Source organism: Marmota marmota, unplaced genomic scaffold (assembly GCF_001458135.2).
Source record: "Marmota marmota marmota unplaced genomic scaffold, marMar, whole genome shotgun sequence".
Taxonomy (NCBI): Eukaryota; Metazoa; Chordata; class Mammalia; order Rodentia; family Sciuridae; genus Marmota; species Marmota marmota.
This window is the reverse complement of record NW_025999863.1, coordinates 3087327-3102537: the sequence shown is the minus strand read 5'-3', so window position 1 is coordinate 3102537 and position 15211 is coordinate 3087327. Positions and strand designations below refer to the sequence as shown.

At 53.4% G+C, this 15211-nt stretch overlaps 1 protein-coding gene across 2 annotated transcripts in view; it reads right to left on the bottom strand.

Annotated features, from left to right (window-relative positions):
- LOC107157301 (lysine-specific demethylase 4B) overlaps window positions 1-2057 on the bottom strand; it is an 88559-nt gene extending 86502 nt beyond the window's left edge. The window contains exon 1 of one of the 2 annotated variants that reach the window (XM_048812454.1): window positions 1892-2057. The gene's annotated coding sequence lies outside the window, so the exon portion shown is untranslated. The remainder of the gene's footprint in view (window positions 1-1891) is intronic. The other variant, XM_048812451.1, reaches the window with a different exon arrangement.
- Between the last annotated feature and the right edge of the window lie 13154 nt (window positions 2058-15211).

Below are 15211 nucleotides of genomic sequence, written 5' to 3'. Positions count from 1 at the left end.
GGGGGGGGGGGGGGGTGTCAAAAATCCCACAGAAAAAATGGGCAGACAGCAAAAAGAGGCAATTCAAAGCCAAGAGTGAGGACGACCTTCCTCCCACGGCAGGGCTCAACCCCTCGCATAATTAGAGCAGCGCTGGTGAGACCCCAGGGCCTGCTTCCTGGCTGGCACCCGTGCAGCAGGCACTCTACATGGGAACAGCACACCCTGCTGGTGAGGTGGGGACGGGGCTCCGCAGCACACCTGCCCCGGCCCTCGCCCACCTGCAGAACTCCACCCCGCAGACTCCCCCAGGCCTTGAGAACCCAGGGCAGCAGGCCATAGGCGGCCGCAGTCTGCAGCTGCAAAACCCCTGACACAAACTTCACGCCCCGGAGGAGCAAGGCTGGCGAACACAGCATGGCGGGAGCTGCAAGTCCCATGGCCCGACGGAGCCTGACGGGAGCCAGCACCTGAGGGACACGGGGGCTGGCGACACTTGTGCACACAGGCCCTCTGAACTCTCCCTACCCTCCAGGACATGAATGTTCTATGTTCCCAATGAATCAATGGGAAAAAGTAAAACCAACTAGAGGTGGGGGCAGTGCGAGTGCCAAGTACAAACAGAACGAGTAACCCAAACCTGAGTCCAAGGGACAGCGCAGCCACAGGCAGGGGAGAGCGGGCAGCGCCACCCAGGTCACTCCTCATGCCGAGTTAGAGCCACTGTCTTCAAGAATGGAAAAGAGACGGGCTGGGGATGTGGCTCAAGCGGTAGCGCGCTCGCCTGGCATGCGTGCGGCCCGGGTTCAATCCTCAGCACCACGTACAAACAAAGATGTTGTGTCCGCCGAGAACTAACTAAATAAATAAATATTTAAAAAAAAAAAGAATGGAAAAGAGAAACGCTGCTCCCACTCTGAAGGCTGCTCTGGTGTGGGGGGTGTGGTCACAAAGAAGGAAAGGGGAGGGCAGCAGGCGCCTGGCTGTGGCCATGAGATCCGAAGCAAGGTTTCAGCGAGAACTAACTAACTCATGGGCACTTGGGGGGAGCTGGCTGGGGGCAGGTGGGTGGACAGACAGCTGAAGTACAAATGGACAGAGATCTATGTGCGACAGGCAGGTGCGGAATGGACACTGGGTCCGGGAACACACACACACACACCCCACCTCCGAGCCCAAGCCTGGAGGGAAAGCTGTGAGCCAGCCACAAAGCGCAGGCCGCACCACATCTCAGGCTCTAAATGGCACCCTCCAGACAGAACCCGGCTTCACGGGGAAAGGCCAGACCCCAGGAGGGGGACTGCAGGAAGAGCGGGGTCAGGAGGTGTTAAGACGGGCGGGCGCTAGCCGTGGCACCCGATCCAGCACACGGGGGCTCCCTCTGGACAAATCTGGGGCCAAGTCAGCACCAGATTAATGACACCAGTGGATGACAACCTGTTCAACAGAGTCCACGAGTCCACGCCAAGGGGGGCACACTCCTAGCAGGAGAGGCCAACAAACAAAGCCATGGCACAGGGAGGTGAACCACCGCCCGAGCAGGACTCAGCAGTGGTGCCCAGGGCAGGCCCACAAGCCCAGGCCGAGAGGTCCCCCGATTCAAGGCCGGCCTAAAAGGGGAAGAAAAACACGGGGGCTGCAGCTCAGGTGGGGCCACCGGGCGACTCCACAGGAAGGAGGGGGAAGGAGGAGGAACGGGGAAGGAAGGGCGAGCAGTGGGCGAGGCTGGGGAGCCGGGAGCCTGCACGTGCCCACAGGACACTGGGTGGGCAGCAATGGCAAAACTGCACGGCCCGGCACACAAGCTCAGGCACCACCTCAGCCGAGGGCTCCGGGTGCCTGTCACAGAAATGCGGCCCCTGCAGGCCCCAGGCAGAGAGGTGAGCATGGGCTCTGGGATTTCCTGCCAAACCTGCTCAGGAGGAATCGGAGCCACCCGGATGCGGGATTGTGTTCCCCAAGAAGTCAGCCACAGAATCAAGGACAGCTCAAGCACGCTCCAGACGAAACAGAGGGACAGTAATGGCAGCTCGAGGCAGCTGGAGCCTGGATCTCTTCCAATGCGGAGGCTGCTGCAGAGCTGGAACAGGGTCACAGGTCACAGGTCACATGGTGGGGCTCACCCACATCCACGTCCTGATTTGACAGCTCAATAAGAGGATTCTTCACCTGCCCCCCTCCATTAGTGGTGGAGGGGCCTCTGCCTGTGACCGACCCACACGGCTCAGGAAGAACAGACAGAAAGAGTAAGAACAAAGCCAGCACAGCGCGCTGCCACCCGGGAGGCCTGGACCCAAGGTGCCAGGCAGTTCCCACTGTTCTGATAACTTTCTGGTCAATTGTGTCCAAACTAAAATAAAATGAAAAATAAGTGAGGGTGGGGGATTTAACTCAATGGTAGGGCATGTATCTAGCACGTGAGGCGCAGGTCCCACCCCCAGCACCACAAAAAAATAAAATAAAAAGGGGGTTCTTGGGCAGAGAGCCAGGGTACCCAAGGGGCATGGGCCTGGCCGCCAGCACTCACTTCTGGAACCTCACACCCAAGCTGGGGTGGGGGACGGGGCCTGCCAGCTACCTGCATCTTCAACAGGCTGGAGGCCACCTGTCTAAGTAGGCCAGCAGGCTGGGGTGGGTGAGGTAAGGAAGCTCCACAGCCAGGCGGCCACCACACAGCCCAGCTCTACAGAGACGGGTCCAAAATCAACTATGTGAAACCACAGGCATTAACAAGCTAATCTTTCCATTTAATCTGCAAATTTGCCTTGGAGTTCGGGTGAGAGCTTGGAAGTCTGGTAGGCCCAGGGCACAGAGGGAAGGATCTCCCTTTAGGCCCCTGAGACCCAGACAAGGTCCCCAACTTCCTTCAACACTCCTCCAAAGAGCGCTTCCACCGGACACAGTTGACCCTCGCACAGGCCAGCCGCAGGGGACTGGTGTGCCCGGCCAGCCCAACGGCCTGGAAACCAGCTATGACCACACCACTTCCCAGGTGGGAAAGCAAGGCACCGGGCACTGCAGTGACCTGCCCAAGAACCCACAGGGACAGAGGTCCACGCACAGGAAGGCCCACAGCCACGCCAGCAGGGAGGAGGTGGAGCACACAAAGCCATGTCACTGCTTCTAGAAAGAACTCCTCACAAAACCCACCGAAGTCCAAGGATGAGGAAGCAGCCAGTGTTCGCAGAATCTTGGGGAGGAAGCACCTCTCTAAACAGGTCAGAAACCTGAAGCCTTGCAGGAAAGGACAAATTTGGCAATAAATCTTAAAACCTTCTACGTAACAACACATCAAAAATAAAACTGAAGATATACAAGGAACTGAGATTAAAAAAAAAAAAAACAACCCGACATAGAGGTTATTATAAATCAGTGGTTCTCAGGGTGAGTCTGCCCTAGGGGTGCCTGGCAATGTCTGAGGCATCTGTAGCTGTCCTGTTTGTGGGGACAGGCAAGATAATGGCCTGGACTGGGTGGAGTCCAAGGATGCTACTCAGCACCCTGTAGTGCCCTGGACACCCTAGGCCAAAAGAGGACCTGGCCCCAAATTTCCACATTACCAAAGGGGAGACACCCTGTTTTAAGTCAGAAAAACCATGAACCCCCCCCATTCAACAAGTGGGGGAGGCTATGGGCCAGAAATTCAATACAGAAGTATGAAAGGACAGGTACAAAGGAGGGGCAGGCTGGGTGCAGTGGCTTGACTCGGGAGGCTGAGGCAGGAGGGTTGCAAGTTCAAGGCCAGTCTTGGCTGCATAGTGAGACCCTGTCTCAAAATAAAAAAATAACAAAGGCTGGGATGTGGCGCAGTGGTGGAACGCCCCCAGGTTCAATTCTCAGTACCAAAAAAAAAAAAAAGGAACAGAAACTGTGGCTGATGCCAGTTCAGTGAAGACCCACAACCCAGGAGGGTGTCAGCGCAGACCACCTCCCCCAGGCAGCGAGCAGTGTGCTTCCAGACAGGAAGGTGCCCAAGAGAGACCAGGCACGGGGCGCACACCTACCATCCCAGCTGCTCAGGGCCAAGGCAGGGGTCCCAAGTTGAGACTGGCTCAGCAACTTAGCGAGACTCTGTCCCAAACTTTTTCTTTTTGATTTTAAAAAAGGGTTGGGGGACTGGTACTTGGACTTGGGCTCAGGGGTAGAGCACTCGCCTAGCCTGTGCGCGAGGTGCTGGGTTCAATCCTCAGCACCACATAAAAATAGACAAGTAAAATAAAGGTATTGTGTCCACCTACAACCAAAAAGAATTCTAAATAGGAAAAGAGATGTAAAGACCTACAGCAGACATCAGGCAATAGCCAGATGACCAGGGGACTTTTGCCAAGCCATCAAAAGCGGGCTGTGGTGGTGGTGGTGCTGGGGGGAACCCAGGGCCTCGGGCAGGCCTGGCCATGCGGGTGCTCCACTACTAAGCCACGCCCCCAGCCCTCCGCATAATTTAGATGAAAAGTGCCAAACCACATGGGGACGCTCCCACGTGATGGATGGACCTGTAAACAGTGCAGCCGCTCTGCCCAAAGGATGTGGTGGTCCCCTGAAGCGTTCAATGTGGAGCTACCGTGGCCACTCTGCTCCTAGATACCTGCCCACAACACACGAACACAAGCGGCACACAACCTGGGCTCCACCTTCACACCAGCCAAAAAACGCAGACGTGGGCCAGTGCAGCTCTTGAACAACTCAAGGGACCACCTACGGCCATGGGCCATGGTATGCTCGTGTGACCGTGTCTGTAAAGCCTGCAGGCACAGCAGTGACACCTGCCATCACTACTGAGGAGGCGGAAGTGGAAGGCATTTGGGGGGTGAGGAGAATATTCTGGAAGTGGATCTCCGTGACGGCAGCTGCACATAACCACTACGCTGTACACTTTTAAAGAGTGGATTATGAATGGCAAGCAAGCTGTACTAACCAAGCCATTATGTAAAAACAAACTCAGGCCAGGAAATCACTGTCGGGTGCACGTTCTGATCACCTCTGCACTCCTGCAGCGTCTACTAAAGCTATCCAGGTTCCTTGTAACTTGGGGGCCAACGCAGGAGGACGGCATGTCCAAGGCCAGAGCAGACCCTGTCTCGAAAAATAAAAAGGGCTGTGTGTCGTCAGTGGTAGAGCTCCCCTCGGTTCCATCGCACACTGCAGGGGAAAAAAGTGTCCAGGCAATCACGGCCGCAGGGTCCTTGGCCTGCTGACCTCCACGCTCAGATCTCAGTCCTCGGCTCTCACCAAGACTGTGACCATCACCAAGCAAATCACAATGCCACTGCCAAAACCCCACTGCCCCGGTGCCTTCCGAGAGCTGACCTCTAGACCCATCTGGGGCTTTCTTCTGAGTGCTCCTGAGGGCCGAGGATCTGCCTGCAGGTGGCCTGGCACACGCACCAGGATTAGGGCCACAAACCAATCAGCACTGGGGGTGGCATGCAGGGAGCAGAAACAGGGAGGGGGTGGCACCCCCATTCCCTAATCCGGAGCCTTCCAAATAGTTCTGATGAGCACGGATCCTGAGAGGGCTTCTACACGCTCCCCGCCACCTGTGAGGAGGACCAGCAAGGGAGGCAGCCCCAGGAATCCAGGCAGAGCAAAATCCAGACTGAGCCCTGTTCAAAGGGCATCGGCACAGGTGTGCTCCAAAGAAAATGGGGACTCTGAGATGTGTATAAGGCCCAAAGCCACCACTTAGAAATCCCTCCAAAAATATCATGAAAAAATCATTAAAGGGGGCTGGGGTTGTGGCTCAGCAGTAGAGCACTCGCCTCTCACATGTTCGAGCCTCATAAAAAGAAATAAACAAAATAAAGATATTGTGCCCATGTATAAAAAAAATCATTAAAGGAATTAAAGCAATAATTAGAAGATATCCACGGAGTGCAAATAAAAACAGTGGAGGGCAAAGGAGGAAGAGGAAGACCATAGCAGCAGAGACGGCCCCACGGCACTGACCTGCAGAACGACAGCAAACCCACAGAGACCCTTCTCCAGACTCAGACAGAATCGGGCTGAGATAAAGAATGGAAAGCAGGTGCTCCTACAGCAGCCAGGAGAAAGCTGGAGGGCTGCCCCAGCACTGCCCAGGGCAGACTTTAACTCCAACAAGTCTCCAGAGGCCAGGCACGGCGACACACGCTCGTGGTCCCAGCGGCTCGGGAGGCTGAGACAGGAAGATCCAGTTCAAAGCCAGCCTCAGCAATTTAGCAAGGTGCTAAGCGACTCAGTGAGACCCTGTCTCTAGTAAAATACAACATAGGGTGGGGGTGGGCTCAGTGGCTGAGTGCCCCTGAGTTCAATCCCCAGTGCCCCCCAAAAGAAAAAAAAGACGTCTCTAGAGACAGGGCTGCATGTGGGGCAGTGGCACAATGTACACCCAGCAGGTGCCAGCCCTGGTCCGACTGCCAGCACCATGAGATAAACAAATGACCATGTTGTGTGTGATGGCACATGCCTAGGAGCCCAGCAATTCAGGAAGCCGAAATAAGAGGGTCACAAGTTCAGGGCCAGCTTCAACAACTTAGCAACATTCTATCTCAAAAAACATTTTTTTTAATTAAAAAAAAGGGGGCTGGGGCTGGAGATGTAGCTCAAGTGGTAGTGGTTCGATCCTCAGCACCACATACAAATAAAGATGTTATGTCCGCTGAAAACTAAAAAATAAATATATAAAAAAAGGGGGGGCTGGGGTGTAGCTCAATGGTAAAGGGCCCCTAGGTTCAGTTCCCAGTACTGCCAAATAAATAAATAAATACTTAAAGTTGCTAAAGAGGAACATTTTATAATGATAAAAGGGCCAGTTCATTGGGAAGATCTAACAATTATTAACACATATGCATCCAATAACAGGGCCCCAAAATATATAAAACAAAAACTGACAGATACAAAAGGAAAAATAGAAAAATTAAAAATAGCTGGAGACATCAATATCCCACTTTTGATAAAGAATAAAAGAACTTGGCAGAAGATCAACAAAGAAATAGAAGAAATGAACAACAGACATCTTTAGATCTCTTCACCCAACAACAGCAAAATACACTTTCTTCTCAGGATATATAGAACATTCTCCAAGATAAACCATATAAAAAACTCTTAATAAGTTAAAAATAATTCAAACTACAAAAAGTAGTTGGTCAAACCACAGTGGAAATTAGATATCAATAACAGAAAGAAATTTAGGGATTCATAAATCTGCAAAAGTGAACAACACAAAACCTATACAATCACTATTTCAACAAAGTCATCATAAGAGAAATGAGAAACTATCTTGAGGTAAATGGAAAATAAAACAAAACTTACAAGGTGAGCTAAAGCAGTATTTAAGGAAAAACTTATAGCTACATATAATTTAAAATAAGAAACCTCAAATTAATAATCTGGATATCACCTTAAACAACCACAACACCGCCACATGTTAGAGAATCACCTGATGTGATGGAGCCCACCTATCTCCAGGCACCCACTGACTCCTGCCACCTGCAGTGGCCCTGTCAGGGAGCTGTCCCAAGTCATCTCACAGAGAAAGGAAGCTGAGGCTCAGAGGCGACTTGTTCAGTCACAGCTGGGGAGAAAGTGGCAAGCCCGGGTGTGCCACCAGCTACTACAACCTGTAGTCAGCACTGACCGCCTCCCTACATCCAATCCATCAGTAAGCAACAGCTTGAGCCAAAACCCACGTACCTGCCCAGGCCTGCGGCCCCAGCCAGATTTCTTCAGAGCCACTGTCATCGCTGTGGACAAGGTGTCTCCCTACTTCACTCATGCCAGCCACCAGCGAGGCCACAGAACACAGACCTCTGGTACCAGCAGCACTGCCAGGCACCCTCCTACCTTTCCTGGGGCCACTGACCCTGGGGCTGGGCTGCTGCTCTTCCCAGCTGGACACGTAAGCGCTGCCAGCCTCCTCCTCGCCCCGCGCGCCCAGTGTCCCACAGCAGGACCTCTGTGCATGCTGTTCCCCAGGATGTCCTCTCCCTGGTCTTGGAGGGCCAGCACCAGGGCTCTTAGGATCTCTGCCCGACGTCAGCTGCTGGGCGAGGCCTGGCAGGCAAACCCGGCTAAGGCAGTGCCCCTGAGCCACTTAACACACGGCCCAACACCCCCCACAGCCACACGCCACCCCCCGCCACCCCCCACACCACCTCATACCACTCTCCTACGCCCCCACGGCTTCACTGGCTCCTCACTGTCCCCTGACTTATTCTCACATCCGGTCACCTCCAGGAAGCTGGGTAGGGTAACAGCCAGCCACAGTGACCTGGCTGATCCCCAAACTTGCAGCCCTCCTTTTGGCTAAAGGCCAAACCAATGACCACAAGGAGACCCCAGGTTTCCTGAAGCAGGGACTAGTGTCCTCACCAGCAGCACCCAGTCCCCCTATCCTAGGGGCTGCACGAGAACTTCTACGCCCGAGCCAGGGGCAGCCCCAGGGTAGGAAACCTAACCAGATCATCTTCCCAAGGGGACAGTCCACAGGAGCCCCTGCCTCACGCTGAGCCCTCACCTCACCACCACGGCCGATGGAGGGCAGGGCAGGGCACCGGGCAGCACAGGGAACAGGAGCAAGGCTTGGGCCTGACCATGGGCCAGTGCTGCCTCTTGCCAGTCCACGCCCCTCCCCCAAAAGCCCACCCTGGCCCAGTCCACCTCTACCTGCCCCCTGAAACCCCTCCAGAGGCGGAGGGACAAGCCTCTTCCCCAGGCACCCTGCACCACGCCCCGGCCCTGCATCTTCTTTCCTGCCCTGGGCGCAAATACGGAAGGGCATCTTAAAGGCTGCTGGCCGCCCTAGGAGGGAGGCCGAGTCTAGCAACTTCTCCCACAGCACTGCACTCACAGTCAAGGAAAGTCAGAAGCCCAGAGAAAAGTCAGGACTGGCACTGATCAAGGGCTGACACGGGCCTGGAAGTGCTCCAGTGAAGGGTCTCCCCCTCGGCACTGCGAACACGGGGGCCCCTTCCACAGCTCAGGACTGGGCACGCCTCAGCCCCCAGGGGGCTCTCCCAGCTGGACTCCACCACCCCAGAGTTGGTTTGAGTCAGGTTCATGTCATCTCCCCAGCTAGAGGCTACCAGAGCCAGGAGTGGTGTCTGGGTGGAAAGGGGGCAGGACTGGGAAGGTGGGAGGAAGGGGCTATGGACCCAGATCCACTGAGCCCCGCAATGAGCACCTCACCCATTACGACCTGGACCCTCATGCTCAGTTCACCTAGAGCCACGTGATCAGCCACGGAGGGACAGCTGTCAGCGTGAGACACACATCAACTGTCCAAGACGGAGTGCCAAGAAAGAGGGGTGTAAAACATCTCCTGGGTTCTTCCAACAATGACATATGGGACAAGAAAACTTGGGCATACGCGTTCAATAAAAATACCTTATTAGTGGGCTGGGCTACAGCTCAGTGCAGAGCACTTACCCAGCATACATGAAGCCCTGGTTTCCAACCCCAGCACCAAATAAACAAATAAAAATCCTATTAAAATTATCTATAGCGGGGCTGGGGATATGGCTCAAGTAGTAGCAGGCTCGCCTGGCATGCGTGAGGCACTGGGTTCGATCCTCAGCACCACATAAATATAAAATAAAGATATTGTGTCCACCTAAAGCTAAAAAATAAATATTTTTTTAAAATTTTAAAAATAAAAAAATAAAATTACCTATACCTAGAAGATTAAAAACCTCTACCAAAAGACTACAAGAAGCCAGGCATGGTGCCGTATACCTGCAATCCCAGTGGCTCAGGAGGCTGAGGCAGGAGGATCGCAAGTTCAAAGCCAGCCTCAGCAAAGGTGAGGCGCTAAGCAACTGGGTGAGACCCTGTCTCTAAATAAAATACAAAACAGGGCTGGGGCGTGTCTCAGTAGTTGAGAGCCCCTGAGTTCAATCCCTGGTACCAAAAACAAACAAAAACAAAAGAGCTAATAAACAAATCTAGCATAATAGCAGGTTACAAAGTCAACATTTAAAAAAAAATCAAATCAATTGCTTTCCTATAATGAATATGCTGAGAAAGAAATCAGGAAAACAATTCCATTCACAATAGCCTCAGAAAAATAAAATACTTAGGAATGAATCTAACCAAAGAGATGAAAGACCTCCACAAACTAAACTAGATAACATTGAAAAAATAAATTGAAGGCCTCAGAAAAGGGAAAAGACCCCCCCCCATGTCATGGATAGGTAGAATTAATTTTATTAAAAAGGCCATACTACGAAAAGCAACACGCAGACTCAATGCAATCCCCATCAAAATATCAATGACATTCTTCACAGGAAAAAAAAAAAAACAGTGCTAAAATTCATTTGAAAGCAAGGCAATTATAAGTCAAAAATGCAATGCTGAAGGCGTCACAATACCTGACTTCAAATTATCCTACAGAGCCACAGTAACAAAAACTGCATGGTACTGGCATAAAAACAGATAACACAGACCAATGGTACAGACCAGAAGACACAGAAACAAGCCCACACAGATACAGTCATCAGATCCTCAACAAAGGTGCCAGAAACATATACCCCAGGAAAAGACAGCCTTTCTAACAGATGGTGCTGGGACAACTGGCACTCATCTGTAGAAGAATGAGACGAGACCCTTATCGATCACCCTGCACAAAAATTAACTCCAGATGGATCAGACCTGGAAATCAGACCAGAAACTGCAACTCCTAGGGGGAAACTCACGTCCACACCCCAGCGCACAGCACAGCACAGAGCTGCTCACACTCGGGAAGTAATGCCAAGAGTTGATGAAGGGATCCCATCCGAAAGGTCTGCCAGCAGTCAGCAAGGAGACCGTGAGGAGCGTCAGAGAGAACCTGCGGGTGGGAGAAGCGTCTCTGCGTCTCTGCTGGCTGCTGCGCTTCTGACGGAGGATCAGTGTCTAGAACATACGAAGAACTCAGAAACTCCAACCAAAACTCAGATAGCCAACTAGTAAAGGGGCAAATTGACTAAAGAGCCACTTCTCAAGACAAGAAATACAAATGGCCAACAAATACAGGAAAGAGATGTTCCCTGACCCATCAGGGAAATGCAAACCCAAAGTGCCCTGAGATTCCGTCTCCCGTCAGATGGCAGCCATCAAGAACACAGAGATTAAGAAATGCTGGGGAGGACTCGGGCACAAAGGAACTTGGACGCTCTCGGTGGGACTGTCACTTAGTGCCACCTCTGTGGAAATCAGTATGGAGGTCCTCAAGAGACGAGGCCAGAACCGCCCTGGGACCCAGCTGTGCCTCTCCGTGGCATTGACCCCGAAGAACCCAAGTCCTCACACGACGGTGACACGCACACCCATGTTTACAGCAGCACCGTTCACAACAGCCAAACCACGGAACAGCCCAGGTGTCCGTCGACGGATGAACGGGTGAAGAGAACGTGGCGGGGACACAGTGGAGTTTTATGCAGCCAGAAAGAAAAGTGAAATCCTGGCATTGGTAGGAAAAACTCAGAAGGTCAAGGGTCTTTTTTTTTTTTTCCATATGTGGAAGCTAGAGAGGAGAAAGGAAAAGAAAGGTAAGGACAAATCTCATGAAAATCAAAGGGAGATCTGTTGGGGAAGTGCACCAGGGGACTGGGGTGGGAAGACTGGGGAGTGACACTGGCCAAATTATATTGTTATATTTTGGGCAAGTACAAATATGTAACAACAAATTCCATCATCACGAACAACTCTAAGGCACCAATAAAAAAATGTGGAAGAAAAAAATCTTATTAAAATTACTTTCACCTGGGCTGCAGTTACAGTTCTGAGGTAGAGTCCTGCCTAGCACGTGTGAGGCACTGGGTTCGATCCTCAGCACCACATAAAAATAGAATAAGGGTCCACGCGTCCATCTACAACTAAAAAATACTTTTAATTGACTTCATCCATCTTTTTTAGGGGGCAGGTACTGGGGATTGAGCCAGGGGCACTTAGCCTCTGAGCCACATCCCCAGCCCTTTTTGAGACAGGCTCTCACTAAGTTGCTGAGGCTCCCTTTGAACTCATGATCCTCCTGCCTCAGCCTCCCAAGCGAGGGGGATGACAGGTGTGACCACAGTGCCCAGCTCACCTATTGTTTTTACCTTTTAATGTGACTACTAGAAACTTCACCCCACACAAGGGCTTGCACTGATCTTCCCGTTTCCAAGTTTGCTCTCAAGGGATTTATGGTCTCAATGCTCCACACAAGCCTTTGGTGCCTGTGGAGTCAGCTGTGTCTACAGTGTGGAGGAGGACCCGCCACGGCCTGACCGGAACTAGTGCTCATGAGCACACCTAACCCTCTTCCTGAGTGCAGATGGCAGCTCCATGGCACCCTTGGAACACCCTGGGTCACCGTATACTCCCAGTTACACACATCCTCCGCACACCTTAAGGTCCCCCAGGGAAGACAGCTGCAGGAGAGTGGGCAGGGTGAGCCCGACAGCCAGTGGGCTTTGAAGCCACAGCCCCCAGCCTCCAACCCCACCCCCCATTTCTGGCTTGGGCGTCTCAGTACTGTCACTGCTTCCCTGGGGAACCCAAGACATTCCCAAGTCACCTGATGTGGTGACAGCACTGCCTGGAGGGCAAGGTGCCAGGCACTTGCTCTTCTGCTTAGGTGTGCACCCCACTGTGGTCAGAGGGTCCTTGACATGTCACTGCCCCCACAGGCCACTTCAGCTGGCTCTGTGGTCAGAGGGGAGCTGGGACCTGTTTCCACACTTCTCACACAAGCCCAACTCAATCTTCTGCCAGCTCGGGAGTCATTTCTCTCCACGACCTCGCCCAAGAGACAAGGCAGCCATGAAAACAAAAGGGGCCCACCCCCCAGGTGCCCAGCTTGGGTCCAAATGCAAACACAGAGGGTGGAGCTGGGCACATCCTCACCAGTCTCCTGGTGTCTGCCGAGTTGGCCGGAATGGGGAAGGAAGGGACAGAGACAGTGGAACACACGGGCAAAGGTGGAGGGGCTCAGGCAGCCTCCTGGAGAGTGCGCGTTCCCGGCAGAGCCAGCACAGCCCTGAGTACCCTCCTTGACAAGTTGGAGCATCCCTGTCCCCCACCCGTACCTGCTCAGGAAACTCATGCCATAAACCTGGAGGAACAAGACACGGGATGTGGTGGGCACCACCCCCCGCCACCACCCCGACCTCCTGAGAGAGCTAGTCACTGGTGCCCACAAAGCTGTTTTCGTACCCACGAAAGCCTCCTCTCCTGCAGAAAAGTCACCTCCCGGGCCCACAGCAGTCTCTCTGATGGCTCTGCTGGTGGTGAGAGGAGGGCCAGGCGCTCTTTCCTTTCAACTCCCAGGACCTGCAGGGTCACACACAGCTCCCTGGGGACCTCGCACTCAGCTCTTCTGAGAATCCCAGGTGAGGACAGGTCACGGTCTGGCCATCCAAGCCTGAGGCCCTTTTCTGTCTCTGCCTGTGCTCCCCTGCGCTTCCTGAGGGGTCCTCAAGACCCCTTCCTTACATCTCTGTAGTTTGAGTTCCCTCTAAACAGTCTGGGACCCACTTCTGAAAGTCTAGTGTGTGACTGACTGAAGCCAGGCAGGAGGGAGAGACCCACGTGGCACCAGGGGCGGCCCTGCTGTGTACACACTCGGATGTCGTGCATCTACTGTGTGGCCCTCACCATGGCCCAGGCGTCTGCCAACTCCAGCTCAGGGTCTTTGTGCAGCCCACAGACCAAGAGTGAATGGTCTGGACATTTTTAATGGTGGTGGTGGTGCAAAGAAGAGAAATACTCCCTGACCTGCCAACTGGCCGCCACGGCCAGGCCTGCGCATGCATGAAGTTTTACGGGGTCACCGGAGACTCGCTTGCTGGGATGCAGTCCACAGTGGCTTTCTGGCCATGGTGGCAGAGTGGGGCGGCCAGGACAGACTGTCTGGCTTACAAAGATGAAAATACTTACTTTCTGGTCTTTTACTGAAAGTGCCCCTGCCCGAGTGGACCAGACAGACACAGCACATGAAGAGATTAATACGCACTGCTGGCCCGTGAGCTCCAAGAGAAAAAGGCGGAGGAGGGGCAGACAGGGCGCTGCAGGGCAGCTTCAGACAGGTGGTGGGGAAGACCCCGCTGGCCAGGCCTGACTGCGAGGAGCCCCTGCAGGTGGCAGGAGGGAAAGGCTCGCTGCAGAGAAGCAGCAGGTGCAAAGGGGCAGAGGCAGGCAGGCGGCCACACCTGAAGAGGGCAGCCAGGAGGGCAGGGCAGGCCAGCGGGGTCTTCCCCACCACCAGCGGCCAGCACAGCAAGGAGGCCGCAGAAGGGGCCCAGAATTTTTTCCAAGAGCAACAGGAAACTACCGGAAGGTCCTGACCAGGGTAAGATCATTTTTGTTTTTGTTTCTCTTATTTTTTAAAAATAGACTATTTTTTAAGCAATTTTAGGTTGCAGCAAAACTGAGCAGAAGGAAGAGACTTCCACATATTCCCCACCCCACGGGAAAGGGTGTTTTTAAGAGCCCCTTGAGGGAGCAGGAGGGAAAACTGGCAGCCAGCTGAGACCCCTTTCCTAGCCAAGAAGAGGGTCCCAGCACAAGCCATGCCAAGTAGCACAAACCTAAAACCCAAATCACCCAAAATTAAAAACTCAATTCAACAAAGTGACAATGCTTTTTTTTTTTTTTTTTTTTTTTGTGGTGGTGCTGGGGAGGGAACCCAGGTCCCCCCACGTGTTGGACAAGTGTCTCCACAGGGTCCCCCATGTGCTGGGCAAGTGTCTCCACAGGTGTCTCCCAGACACCAACCCTCAACTCGGCCAGTGCATCTGAGCATGTTAATAAAAGCACAGCAACCAGCACATGGCCTCCCACAACTCCAGGGCCTCACGGATCAGGACTAGGCCAACAAGAAAGGAGTGAGTCAGCCTAAAGTGACTTAAAGAACAGCGCTAATCAAGCTGACAGGAGGGGGGTACAGAGTAGAAGGGCTAGGCAGTCCACCTCCACAAGACCTGTAGGAGCCCAGAGGCCCCCCCCCCCCCAGAGCTCCCGGGCTGCAGCAAGGGGTGGGCGTGTCTCCTCCCTGGGGTGGAAACAGGGTGTGGACAGGACGCAGTTTAGAATCCACAGCCACTGCTGTCAGAGGGCGGGGATGGGAGCAGAGGGAATTGGGGACCAGGCAGATGGGGTCTGGGCCCACATGTGCTGCCGCGGGGATAACCGCTAAGTCCTGAGTCCTAATATGGGGCAACGATAACCCCAGGGAACACTGGGCAAGGTCTGGACATGTGCAACTGTCACAGCTGGAGATGCTCCTGACAGAGTG